Source organism: Colias croceus, chromosome 4 (genome assembly GCF_905220415.1).
Source record: "Colias croceus chromosome 4, ilColCroc2.1".
In the NCBI taxonomy this organism is placed as follows: Eukaryota; Metazoa; Arthropoda; class Insecta; order Lepidoptera; family Pieridae; genus Colias; species Colias croceus.
The window spans coordinates 12,667,683-12,680,991 of record NC_059540.1 but is presented as its reverse complement, the minus strand read 5'-3'; the positions used below and the strand labels follow the sequence as shown (position 1 = coordinate 12,680,991).

The following is a 13,309-nucleotide window of genomic DNA, read 5'->3' as shown; positions in this document are numbered from 1 at the left end:
ATAATCTGCTCAAGTTGTACCAGACCGAGACTTTGCCTTCAATCATTGAGATATACATATGGAGACGACACCGCCTACATCACTTATGTTCCGCTCAACATACGCCATATGGCGTAACTGCACGCTCATTTTTTATTTGTTTTAAAGTGAAACGCATCAAATATGCCTTCGTGTGTGTTACGATATTGCACAAATAATACAAATAATACGGAAAAGTGTTAAGGAATAACTTTCATCGGTAAGTAGGTACCTAACTAGATAATCATTTTTAAAACTTAGAGCAAAAAAATGGCGCACAGATTTTGTTCGTGGTGTCTCCTCTATACGTAGTAATATTATCTCAATGTCTTCAATATGATTTATTATAATTCAATATATTTATTCGGTACTATAGTGTGAGATGTGTGTTTTAATATTATATGCTGGATATTAATTATAATATTCTATAGATTTATACTCAGAACAGAAGGTTTGAGATTATAATGCTAATTGCTAAACCGATATTAAACTTCCATCCACATATTATATGATAACAAAACACATTGCCTGCCACAACTATTGCATTATACACTACAGAACATAGTGGAATAGCAGTAACGAATCCTTTGCCTTTTATTAACGTTTTAGTATAACGTAACAAACACTTTACTAACAAAAAAAAAACATTGAGTAAAAAATATTTATTATAAGTTTCCTTTACATAAAAAAAAACATACTAAGTAAAGCTCTTAATTTTTTTTATTTGTTAATTTAGTTAAAAAAAATCAGTTTCATCGTTTGTAGACACTGTGACATACAAGATGTAGATTTTGCCTAACTTTATTGTAGGAATCTTATTAGCTCGGAACAGACAGGAGTTACAGCAGCTTGCACAAAGTCAATACGGAAGCTGGCTCAGTGTAGATGAGATGTAATCAATCATCAACAACTGTATGTTATAGATGTATGTGCTTTGTGCAGTTATAGGTACCCCCTGTGCGAAGCAACCGCTCCCAAAAACAAAATGTTTAAAATTGTGAAATGCGCTAAATGTTATTGTTAACGAAACTAATTGTATTGAACAGTCGTACAATACTATAGTTTATACTTATGTGTGTGTACTAAGCTACAGATAATGAATGAATGAAGTAATGAATAAAGATAATTCTTATATTCTTAAATTTATATTGCTATTGTGTTTTTTTGCTGAAATAAATATACTTTCGTTTTCATTTTCCAAACTTGTGAAAACACAAGAAAACAAAAAGTCACGAAATATTTTTATGGTAACAAAACAGGCGCTTAATGTCATACGTATGTTTAAAATAATGAAATAGGAAGGTATTATCTCTATCATAGCGTGTTAGAGAAAATTTTATCGATACAAAGACGTAAGGTAATTTAATACTATATCTATTAACAGAATGATTGAGGAGCTTGGAATTGATGCAGAAAGACGAGCGGCTTTGGACACAGTGGGTTGAGGTAATTAACAATTAATTAATGAAATTGTTTCCGACACAAGTTTGTAACACGGAGAGAAGTCAATCTGATATCCGAGTACATGAAGCCTGTTTACAAGACACTGCTAGCTAATGTTCTAAGCTGAACATACTGTAGGATTTGAAGAAAGTTTGTAAATTGCAAAGGTATTATTTGCTATTTACTTCGTGTTAACTATCGTTACTGTAATAATATATTGGTAAAAAAAACTAGGATTGTGAAAGAAAGGAGAGTCTTTGGCTTATCCCTAGAAAAAATGTGGTAACATACCTAAAGTATTGTTAAAAGTTTTTAATGTCTTGTTTTTCGCAACTTGTTAGTTTTCAAACATAAATATCATTAATGAAGATAACTTAAAAGTTAAAACTTACTTGAAAATATAACAACTAACAAGTACCAAATTAAATCGAGCTTGTAATATTCTTAATTTTTCCATTAATCAGTTTAAGCCACTTCATTTGGATTCAAAGCAGTCTGTAACTCGGTTACAGCCTAATCACTGTTACTTGTTCTTGCCCGGCTCAAATTAGATTATGCGATATTCATACATTGCGCTCTACCAAGTGCCAACACAATGCCTACAGCCTTCGGAGAGTGTAACGATGTGCTTTGGAGGAATATATTATGTTGAATTGTTAGACCAGTCCGTTTATATATTCCATAATATGTACTATATGTATATAGATTGTCCTTTGGTAGAGAAATTCACTATTATTTGTATCTTTTTTATATATAATCTTGTTTTTTAAGAAATAAATATTTTTTAGTTATTACAAAATTTCGTCAAAGGATCTTTTGCTTAAATGCTTCAATCTGTTCGATTCAATCTGTATAAATATATGTAAATTCCTGCTTCAGTCGCACACGGCACAGCCTCTACGAGCGTTCGAGGAGGCATCGATATTGCAATCCTTTTTATTGCTTTTATTTACTGGTTTGATTTTACCGATAATGACATCGTTAGTTTTGCCACTAATACACGAGCTATGAAGGATTTTTATGAATTCACGATATAACGAAATCATTAAAAGTACATAGCATTTAATAACAATTTCAAATAATCTAAATTTCATAATTTAGGTACGCTGAATTCTAACAAGTCAATTCAAGCATAATATAGAAAGAAATTCTTGGAAGTAGAATCGATCATGCAAACATTATGTAGCTTCTGTCCCATACACCTCAAGGGGACGCGGCGTTTACAAATATTTTACTATACGTAACAAAATATTGAATCTCTAGTGTATTCCTTAACATTTGGCTCACGTACACATATCCAGTAATCGTCATTTCATTTCCCATAGAGTCTCGCAAAAATCGAAATATAATAAACATGTTTATTCTCATAAATGTCAGACATCAAAGAAACTGTTAAAGGACGATGTATGAAGAGTACATGATAATGAATCTCTGACTCGGGCCACTTGTGAAGCGCTTGTGATAAACTGCAAGATAACAGACATTCAATCAATCAGCTGGAGAGGGGAAAGCGAATTGCAGACACAATGTTGTTCCCGATTTGATATCAAGTGCTTTTATACCGTGCTTTACGAGATCATTTGTGATTAGGAGAGATTCAACATGGATATTATGATTTTAATAGCTGAAAAATATATTTAAAACGCTGCGCTTTCATAATTTGCTTGATGTCCAAGAAGTAAAATAATTATCAAAAAGTTTCAGTTAATGTAATTATGAATGGAATATTTCTTTAATTGCCTGCTCAAAATACTGAAATTGAAATACTCTCTTTTAATATCATTATTTCTTTATGTTAAAGTAAAACGAAATGTCTGGATACTTTATTTTCTAACTTTTACGTAGGCTGTTAAAGGTCGAAATTAATCTTTTAAATACAAGTTATTTCATCTCAGCATCTAAAATATTATATACGATAAGACAGGCGTAAATAATTCGCAAATCTTTTCAAACATTACCGATTCAATGTGTAACGTTAGAATTTCAAGATTTTCGAGAGATCAAGTTTTGCGAAGAAAAGATTTAATAAAAGCAGTCGAGATGAATATTCGTCGCTGTTTCACGTTAAAGGGACTTTTGTCTGTTGCAGACAAAGCTATCGAAAATAGTAATATAATAATGGAACTTGTATTGCCTTAAATTTTTGTCTGCATTTTAATATATTGTGATATTAACAAATATATTGGAGACGTTTGCGAGATTTCAAATTGTTTTATTCAAATGCCACCTCGATATTATACCTACTATTTCTGAAGAAATTGTTGATTTTATTTATTTTGAGAATTGTCATATTATCTTATTGTACAATACATTTTCGTTTCATAACAATATAAGATACTTCTCAAAGAAAGACAAGCGACATTTACTGTAATAAATTGATATTATATTATATGTCTGGGTAATGTGTGAAATTCTATATTACCTATATGTATTCACAGAAGTATATGTATTTTGCTTTGCTTGTAGGGATCCCAGGTAATAGCAAAATTTAATTGAGATGTATATCGTTATTTCGATTTTTTTCATTGCTTTGTTGTTACAATTCTAAGGTCTGAAGTAAAAAATTATTTAACGTTCTATTAGGTTCTATTAGGTACTACCATTTTGGAAGACAAAATATTTACGGTGACCTCATTTTTCAAGGCTATAAAAACCTGAAGCAAATTAATTTATTTCTGAGTTATTTACAACTCTTCTGGTCTACTAAATAAATTACACGCCATTAAACCGGCCGAATTTAATTTTTAATAAACCTCCAAATTACATTTTTTCCCCATTGTATGAGAATATAAAATCCCTCTGGATCAGGATGATAACTGTACCGTTGGATTTAAAGAACCGAGTCTTCGCGAATTGCTATTATAATGTGACGTCACTCAAATATTCCTAATGGATACTTCTTCGTGTTCTTTGATAGACTTTTATTTATTTACTTTGATGTTTATATTATTTCTTATGAATGATATTCATTTTTATAACGAAATTGAGTTAAAAGATCATGTTATTATGTTTTAAAAGCACAGATAATACTCAAATCAAATGTGTTTAGAAGAGCCTTTTACGAAAAATATTCTCTTGTTTCTATTAATAGGTCTTCTTTTTTAACTTCTTCTTAACTAAAAAATATACTTAGAAATTAGACTTTAACGCAATTTATTCATTATAATATTATTATTTAACTCGACGTTGCGAACAGCTTTTTTCTGCGTGACCACGCTCGTTCTAAAGTTGCTTTAATTTCTAAATGTACAGGTTATTTTATTACTCGTAAAATAACATATACTAAGATGGATGTAGTTTACGAAGTTTGCAATTGTCCTATCTTCCTATTATGCACAAATGCAAAAGTTTTAAATGTAATTTCCACGCATGAACAGCGCAAGAGACGTGTAAGAATTTGGGCGCACCTGCGAAACAGTTTCGAACTAAAAGCAGGGAAGTTCAGTTTTGTATAAATGCACTCTGCGACTAAAAACAGTTGTACATCTGTTACTTGCGGGATAGTGGAAATGCAATGAATGGTGTTTCTCGGAAATTACAATGTTTGTGGAAAATTCAATCTGCCCCAATTAGCATTCATATTCTATAGTTCATAGAACTGGTATTTCGTGTAGACTACAGCTACAGCGCTTTGATTTGGTTGATTCATTAACAAAGCTTTTCAGTGAATGCAATTGAAATTTTTTAACAAAATGCTTGTGTTGGCAGTGTTTTATTATAACAGGATTTGAGGAAGGTATACAAGGAAGAAATAGACTATACTCGTAAATTGCGAAGTGCAGGTGACAAGGGATTCAATTGTTTGTGATCGTGATAGATAGGAGAAGGGGATCCACCCCTTTTTTCCTGTCAACATGCATGTGAAAAATAATAAACGTACTTTATACAAATTGTGTTTGTACGCTTCTTCTTGTAAGATCGTAAGGTTTGCGCATTGCAAATATTGATTGAATGAAAAACTCAGCTCAGTATTAAGAATACATTTTGGTACCGAAGCGAGAACGAATTATTAATAACATCTTAATTTTAATACAAAGTGAAAGGAATGTCTGCAAAATATGTAATAATCCACATTAAAGCCCTTTAAGTAATTAGATGTAATCTTCAGTGCTCATGTAATGAAATAGCGTTTAATTCCGACCGCAGCTTGACGAGCGCGTGATGTTATATCCATTGTTGTCACGTCTGTCTGCGACTCACAAGGATTTTATAACGTTTATATATTAATTAATGTGATTGTTATGTACAAGTATAAGTTTATAATAAAATAAAATAAATGTTTTGTAAAGAGCATAGGAGAGCCGCAAGTGAAATACTTAAAGCTAATGCCACTCTTGAATAACGTAACAAAATTGGTAGTTTTGTAATTTATTCCTGGACTTGAAATAGAAGTATCCTTGTTATATCTACTACGTATGTCCTTAATAGGCTTAAAGGTTAATTATAATAATTTTTCAACAGATTTCAATTCAAACTCAAACTTTCATTGATCTAAATGTAGAGTTGATTAAATCTTATTTCTTAAATAGTCACCAAATATAAGAATTTATTAAGGAGTTTTAACAGAAAGTCTATTTATGTTACATTTGCGTTTAAGAGCTGTTGTTCAAGACAGGCCTACAGGGCTCAAGCGGTAGTTAGTTTAGGCTTCAAGGCGGACGTGCGCCGAATACTGCTTCTGTTTTTCTATGATGGAAGGAAACGGGTTCTGAATAGACAACGTTGTAAGTTAGAGACCACTATATTATGTATATAATTGTATGAAATAGATCTTTGAATTTTCTTATAGTTGAATAATTGAATTTTTTAAAAGAACATAGAGTACCGTAATAAACTAATGCATTCACTTACTTACAAATCTATTTAATTTGTGATTAAATAAAAAAGTAATGTATTTTATTCACTTTGCTACCGTTTGTCGCAAAAAAAAATATTTTTTGGGCAAACGATGTTTTAGCTCTGCAGTTTTTGTTAAAATACAATCGTCCGTAAAATGTGTTGTTATTACAGTGTATCGCAGTGCCGGCAGCGCTGATTTTTCACAAAAATTTTGAAGGTATCTGTCATTTGCACTTTGTGTAGTGCCGCTATTTCGATGCGATCATTCACTTTGAAAATATTCGAGTTGCGGAAATAGTGGCTATGGACATAAATCTCTGGAATTACGCGTGTTTTGCAAAACTATTTTTATCGCGCACTATATTGAAATATGTGTTGTGCTTGCATAATATTACACTAAGAGTTTTAGTTTATTTTTGTAATTATTTTTTTTTTATGTTGTTAAATGTTATATTTTTTGTTATTTCAATTGTAAAATATATGAATTTGCTGTACTTTTGCTGTAATTTTAATAATTCAAGATGAAGGTTTATTGCAAATTTAAACAATATTTTTGTGGCAATTTTTTTTTAGAAATACAAATTTATCATAATATTTTCAATATTATATTACTTTTACTACAATAGTGAAATAAATCAAGGTTTCATTTGAAATGCAATTTACAGGATTCAAGCAGTAATCGTTTTTCTTAAAAAAATCTAATAATAAATTTCTATCGTGAATTGAACGACATCGATACGAAGTAGGTGGCCTTAAATCATTAAAACTCTAAAAGGCATTACATACATTTTTCTTCTTTGTACAGAGTAATACTGCATTTCAAGACAATATTAGATATATTATTATGTTGGTAAGCAAAGAAATAGTTATTTTATAAAGTAAATGAAGGCTGTTGAATAATATGAAGTAAATTAGAAATTAAGTCGTCGAAATATGTTTTGTTCCAAAATATAAATTGTAATTAAGTTTTAATGAATGTACAACAAGGTGAGTACTGACATTTTCACTGGTTTTCTCTCTTATTATTTTGAAATGTCGTGTCGTAGGCGTTGCTACGGAGGATCTACGGTACGGGTCTACATGCTACGGTGCTACGAGTGTACGCTAGTCCGTTTCAGTTCGCGCTGAGCGCTCGTAGAGAGTGGACGGGTGTTTAGTTGGCGACTAGAGAAACTTTATACGATAACTCGTGTGAAGGAATATATTATAAACTTAGGACATTGTCATTCAAATTTCAGTGTTTTAGAACTGTTTTTAATTTGTGTTTATTGACTGTTTGTGTACTTATTTCTGATTGCTGTAGCAGTTAGGAGGTAAGTTTTAGATTTTTTTTTAGATTACTGTCTGTTTGATAAATATATATTTTTGGTATTGTGAACAGCGCAAAAGCAGTTGTCTTCAGAACTATTACTATCTACTATTTCATTATTAATTTGTGTAATTTCGTGCGTTTAATAATTATTCAGTTTATTTTAAAGATTTCGACCGATAATAATTCATGTAGTGTTTGTCGAGAAAAGAAGCTATGTATATTAGGTACTTTATACTGTATAGTATGTTACTTTAAAAACTTACAAAGCAGCAAAGCAATTTATGCTTAATTTTAAATGTATTTGATATCACTATTATGGTTCTTAAAGTAAAAAAGATATTAGAAAAACTCGGATCAATTTAATTTTTAAAACAAATAAAATGAAAATAGCATGATATATTGTATTTTTAAATTTCAAATGATACCAAATTTTATGTGTTTTTACTACTCCAAAGTTCAAGTTTTCTATATTTAAGTCAAAAATCGTGTTCAATTTCACATTGATTCGTTTTAAAAGAGCGTTCATATAGAAATGTAGAGACCAAGTAGAGAGCGAATCATTTCAACTTATAAGAAAAATGCTGAAAAGTAAAATTTCTTTATCTCGTAACTTAGTATTAGCACAATCATTTGATTGATTGTCGGTCGCGTCGGCGCTGAATAAATTATGTACAAATTATCGTACCGTTTGCTTTTAACATTCAACTCGTATTTGATTATATTGAGAGAGTATTGGAATTTTAAATATTCAATATCAATTGTACCTAACCTAATATATTGTTGATGTCACGGTTAAAATAATACTGGAAGAAAATTATTTTAAAGACGCCGTCCCGAAATTACGAGTTATTTTGCTTACTTTTAAAATAATCACTACATAGTATAAAACAATGTCGTTTTCTCTGTCCCTATTTCCCTTTGTATGCTTAAATCTTTAATACTACGCAACGGATTTTGATGTGGTTTTTTTAATAGATAGAGTGATTCAAGAGGAAGGTTTTAGTATAATATAATTTATAAGGTTTTAGACAAAGCTGGCGAAGCCGCGGGCGGTATGCTAGTTTTCTATAAATTATATAATGTAACTTCTCGGCAACTTTCATAAAATATAAAATCTAACCCAAACCAATTATTATGAACTAACTCATTATTTCTAGTTATTATTATTACTCATACCTTATATTATAATATCATATGTGGTTATACGATAATTTTATAAGCTCGTCGTTAATTTTTATACACTTGAATAAGAATGTAGAGTTGTAGATTATATGATAGTTATCTTACGTTATTATGTAGATTGTAGAGTCTCTTAAAATGTAGAGTTGTAAGATATATTATAGTATTATATAACGTAGAGTCTTTTTATAAATACTGGATTATTTTTTATTATAACTTCATATTTATTGACAATGTATCAAGACAATATCTACATCCGTTCTAGCTACAGTTACAATAAGTTACATCGCTGTTCAGTTCGCTGTCAGCTGCAGCTTATCTGTCGAAACTTGCGCATCCGCCGACGTGTCTGACGTGCTGCCGACATGCCGCTCGGCATGTTGCACTCATTACTATGGAAATCTGTAACGTTTCATTTAAAAGAGTCATGTGTTCTTATAAATGCAGTTCTCACTTTGATTCTCGAAGGGAAATTCTCGAGCGATTAGGCTACTCACTTTACGTGACTTGGGGTCAGTCTTCTCTAAGTATTTAAAATGTAATGAAAATAGAAAGATATTAACTAATAGCAATATAATATAACCTTTAAGTTAGTTTTAGCCCTCTATAAATAACTAATTTTACAAAATATTACCTTTAAATATGTCATTTTATTTAGTTCTCACGGTTGAATAAACATACATTTTTTTAATATTTAGGACTTGCAAAGTTTATGACAGGTAATATTTAGATAACAGTCTAGACAAGCGATAAAGTGAGCTTCTTAATTGTGAGGGAAATGGTCGGTAATGTCTGATATTTTACGCAAGTGCGGGTGAAAACACGATAAGCTGGGACATGCTTAATTTATCGATAGCCCCTTCCATTGACATTTATTTTAACAATTGAATTTTTGTTCTATCTGCCTCAAATATTTGATCACCAATTAAAAATTTAATTGCGTGAAAAATATTGATGAAAATGCGAATGCCTTTTTTACTGAAAATGTAATGCTACGAACTGAGTTTCCGCTTCCGTCGGGAAATCGTTAAAAATTCCAATTAAGAATCTATTAAGGTATAATATAAAAAAGGCTTTTTTCAAAATTTTTTAAGCTCTTCTTTAAATAAGGAAGAAGAATAATTAATATCTTTTAAAAAAATCTGTAATGCGATTTCATTAAAAATATTAATTTCGAAGTCTACAACGTTACTGTGATATCTACACCAAATAAAAATAGTAAAAAAGAAATAAATTAAAATCCGTCGCAAGACACAAACGCATCTAATTGTAATTCGGATCAGTGAATCGAGAACAAGTGTAAAGTCCAACATTACGCCGCATTGTGAAGTTTGAAGGGAAGTGGGAATGAACCGGAGCTGCGAAGCCCTCAAGTCCCAGCTTCAGAGACTTGGCGTATAATTAGACCTTACATGTGCTAATAGAAACTAAGCTACATTTTATATTACTTTTATGGGCGGAGTATATCGCAAATAACTAATAGCATTGTTTAAGTGTCGAGCAGCAGAAATCTGTGTACTATATTAAAATAATTTTATAACAAACATAATTATTTAAGACGACTTTATAACATATTAAGCATAGAGGAGCACAAATTTATATTCGGTTAAACGGAAGAAGTAGATAAGAATTAAAAAACGCAGTTTTTGAAGTACGTGGTAGATATTATTATTTCAGATATATTAATAAAGTTATATATACGACAGTCGAAAATAGTGTGTGGGATGCTAATTTAACAGATTTGAAACGTTACGCGAGGCGCCGATTATTCATACATGTATCATATTTGTTAGTTCCAATCCCACTTTAATGTATGCCCTAAAATGTAATATGGAATCCAGTATGTTAGGAATTTCATAAGGAACAAAGAGTTATATTCGAGCAACATTCTTTTGTTTTCATCTCGTTGTTTTTGTTTTTGCTACGAAATGAATTCGATGTACATTGCGCACCGAGCTTTATTTTCAGGAACAGGAACGTATAGCAGGCGCACATGGTAACGCCTGGACAATAGACTAGCTAGGTGCTAGTGAAAACTGAGTAAAAAATCAGGGAATTTATTGAATTTTAGCTGCAGTTCATATTGCTAGCATAAAAATATCCATATTGTAACCAAATAACAATTATAAATATTGTATTGAGCTCAATATTTCAACGAAATAAAGTTAAATTGGACGCTCTGTCTATGTGTCTAAATTTATTTTCTATTTTTTACGCAACGCACGATGGATTGAGATTGATGGATGAAACATTAGAGAATTGATTTTAGCTACAAAAACCAAGCTTTAATAGTGAAATAGGTGATAGATATTTGTATCGGGAGCAGTGATTTTAAAGAGCAACTACAAAGTTTCTCGCTTGAAACTGCTTTCCGAACCGGTGGTACATGGTACAACTATGACGATTTAAAAGTGATTCTGTGAAGTGATGAAGTCTAATTAATGTTTAAGTGTGTAGTAACGAGATAATGACTATATAGTATGACGAACAAACAAGCGAAACAGCGGGCACAATATATTTACATTTAAAGATAAACTTAAATAAATACGGATGAAGTTTTACGCGGCTCGTGACTGCGCACTGATTGATCGAACACAAACATTGCCGGTGCAGTGTACAATGGGTCTGTGTGTTTGTTTATAACTTAACCGATATTCATATTCAACATGTATTTTGCGCATTTGCATATTGTTCTAATAAATGCCGGTATTAATATGATTTGTATTACAAACATTTGTATTCGTAAATTATTTTGCTTTATTATATGTATGTAAATTGTAGAGTATATTTTTAAACTAAAATGAACTATTTCTATTTATTTAATTACTCAGATTCAGGACTCTAACATTTTTTCGGATACATAAATGCCTATTTTTTTGCTAGCAGAGTTTAGATTAAAAAAAAATCATCTCATTATAATCTTGAATATAAATTCATCAATAATAATATCCCTATATGGTATTTAATGTCATAAATAAATGTATTTTAAATACATTTATTAATCGTTAAAATATACCTAAATTAGGTTACAAGAGCATTAAGGCGTCTTTGCACTAATGCGAAATTATCACGTGAAAAGGCAGTTGTAAATGATAAGAGCGCAATCTGCGCAAGGTTTGCGAGCTCAAGGTCACGGCCTTACACCGGCGATGCAAATTGGAGCAAAGCATTGTCTTCGGTGGTGACGCAGTATGGTACTCATTTGAATGTATTGTACTGTAAAGGTTGTTAGGTAGAAATGGAATAGTTGGTTCTGTTTAAGGAAAATTGTTAGTTAAATATAAATACAGTAGACCCGCGTTACACCGGTATATTAAATTCCAACTATAGCTTTCTGCACGCGGTTTTGCCCGCTTTCTGTAAATCTTACCAAATTATATACTAAAACCTTCCTCGAGAACCGTACATAGTACATATAGATAGACAGCAAGAAGCAATTTTGATTTTTACAACGTACTTATGTAATTTGGAATTTTTATCACAATAAAATTTTAGAAGACGTACATAAGTTAGTCCAAGTTAATTAAAGTCTTACCAATAGACCAATAGCCGCAGGAATACTTGTTTATATATAAGTTAATTTGATATAAATAATTAAGTCGCTCAGCAACGAAATCACTTATATAAAAATACTTCTTCCCAGTATTGAGAGATAAACAAGATGATCGCCTGAAGGAGCGAAGTCACGTGAGCGACGCCACGTGGCGGGGCGGAAGCGATTGAAACGGGATCCTTGTAATTAAGGGCTCTCGGACCCGCAGGGCCTTCACCAACAGATAGATTTATATACAATAAGATGTATTTATTAAGCTTTAAATGGAAAATACTGAAATAGACGATTTTTCTTAGGAATTCAATTCAATCTCATCTTAAGCTAAAAGTCTACATCAAACATTTATTTATTTCACTCAAACTCAAATCCCGAACATTTTATGCAGTTATATACATATTGAAACACACATGAGCAACCTAGTGCAAGTATTGCAATATAAATGGAAGCACTTTTGAATCATTTTACTACATATTCATTTATTGACTATATTATATACAGAATTGTAGAGTAGAACATATTGAATATTATCGAAAAACAGTTTTGAGTATTATATACGAACCTATTTCCACTAAAAATAACAGCATTATACAGCAATACATTTTACCCAAAATAGTTTTAAGCACATAGCAACCTATTTCTACAAAAAATAAGTTGTACAAAAATGTGTTCGCGCTAACAACCTCCCGTTGAAAGACATTTGAAAAGAAAGTTTGTGTGATATTGGCAGCACTGGCAGCCCTGCGAACCTTTCTTTTTTCATTTCCACGTGATGTTAACACGTCGTAGCGTAAACTTATACTCTGATAATTGCAATAGAAATTAAACCTTGTTTCTGGAGAATAACTTTGATATTTGTCGGTTAAAACAAGCTTTCCTGACCAAATATTATATTTTATGTCTTCGACTAGTACTTGGCCATTATTTTGAAAACTTTTAAGAATATAATAATGAATATTGCTAGCGGT

General features: G+C 31.0%; 1 protein-coding gene across 2 annotated transcripts in view; it reads left to right on the top strand.

The window, feature by feature from the left end:
* Nucleotides 1-7,430: 7,430 nt before the first annotated feature.
* Nucleotides 7,431-13,309, top strand: part of LOC123691516 (somatostatin receptor type 2-like) — a 110,478-nt gene continuing 104,599 nt past the window's right edge. For both annotated transcript variants that reach the window (XM_045635979.1, XM_045635977.1), the window contains exon 1: nt 7,431-7,613. The gene's annotated coding sequence lies outside the window, so the exon portion shown is untranslated. The remainder of the gene's footprint in view (nt 7,614-13,309) is intronic.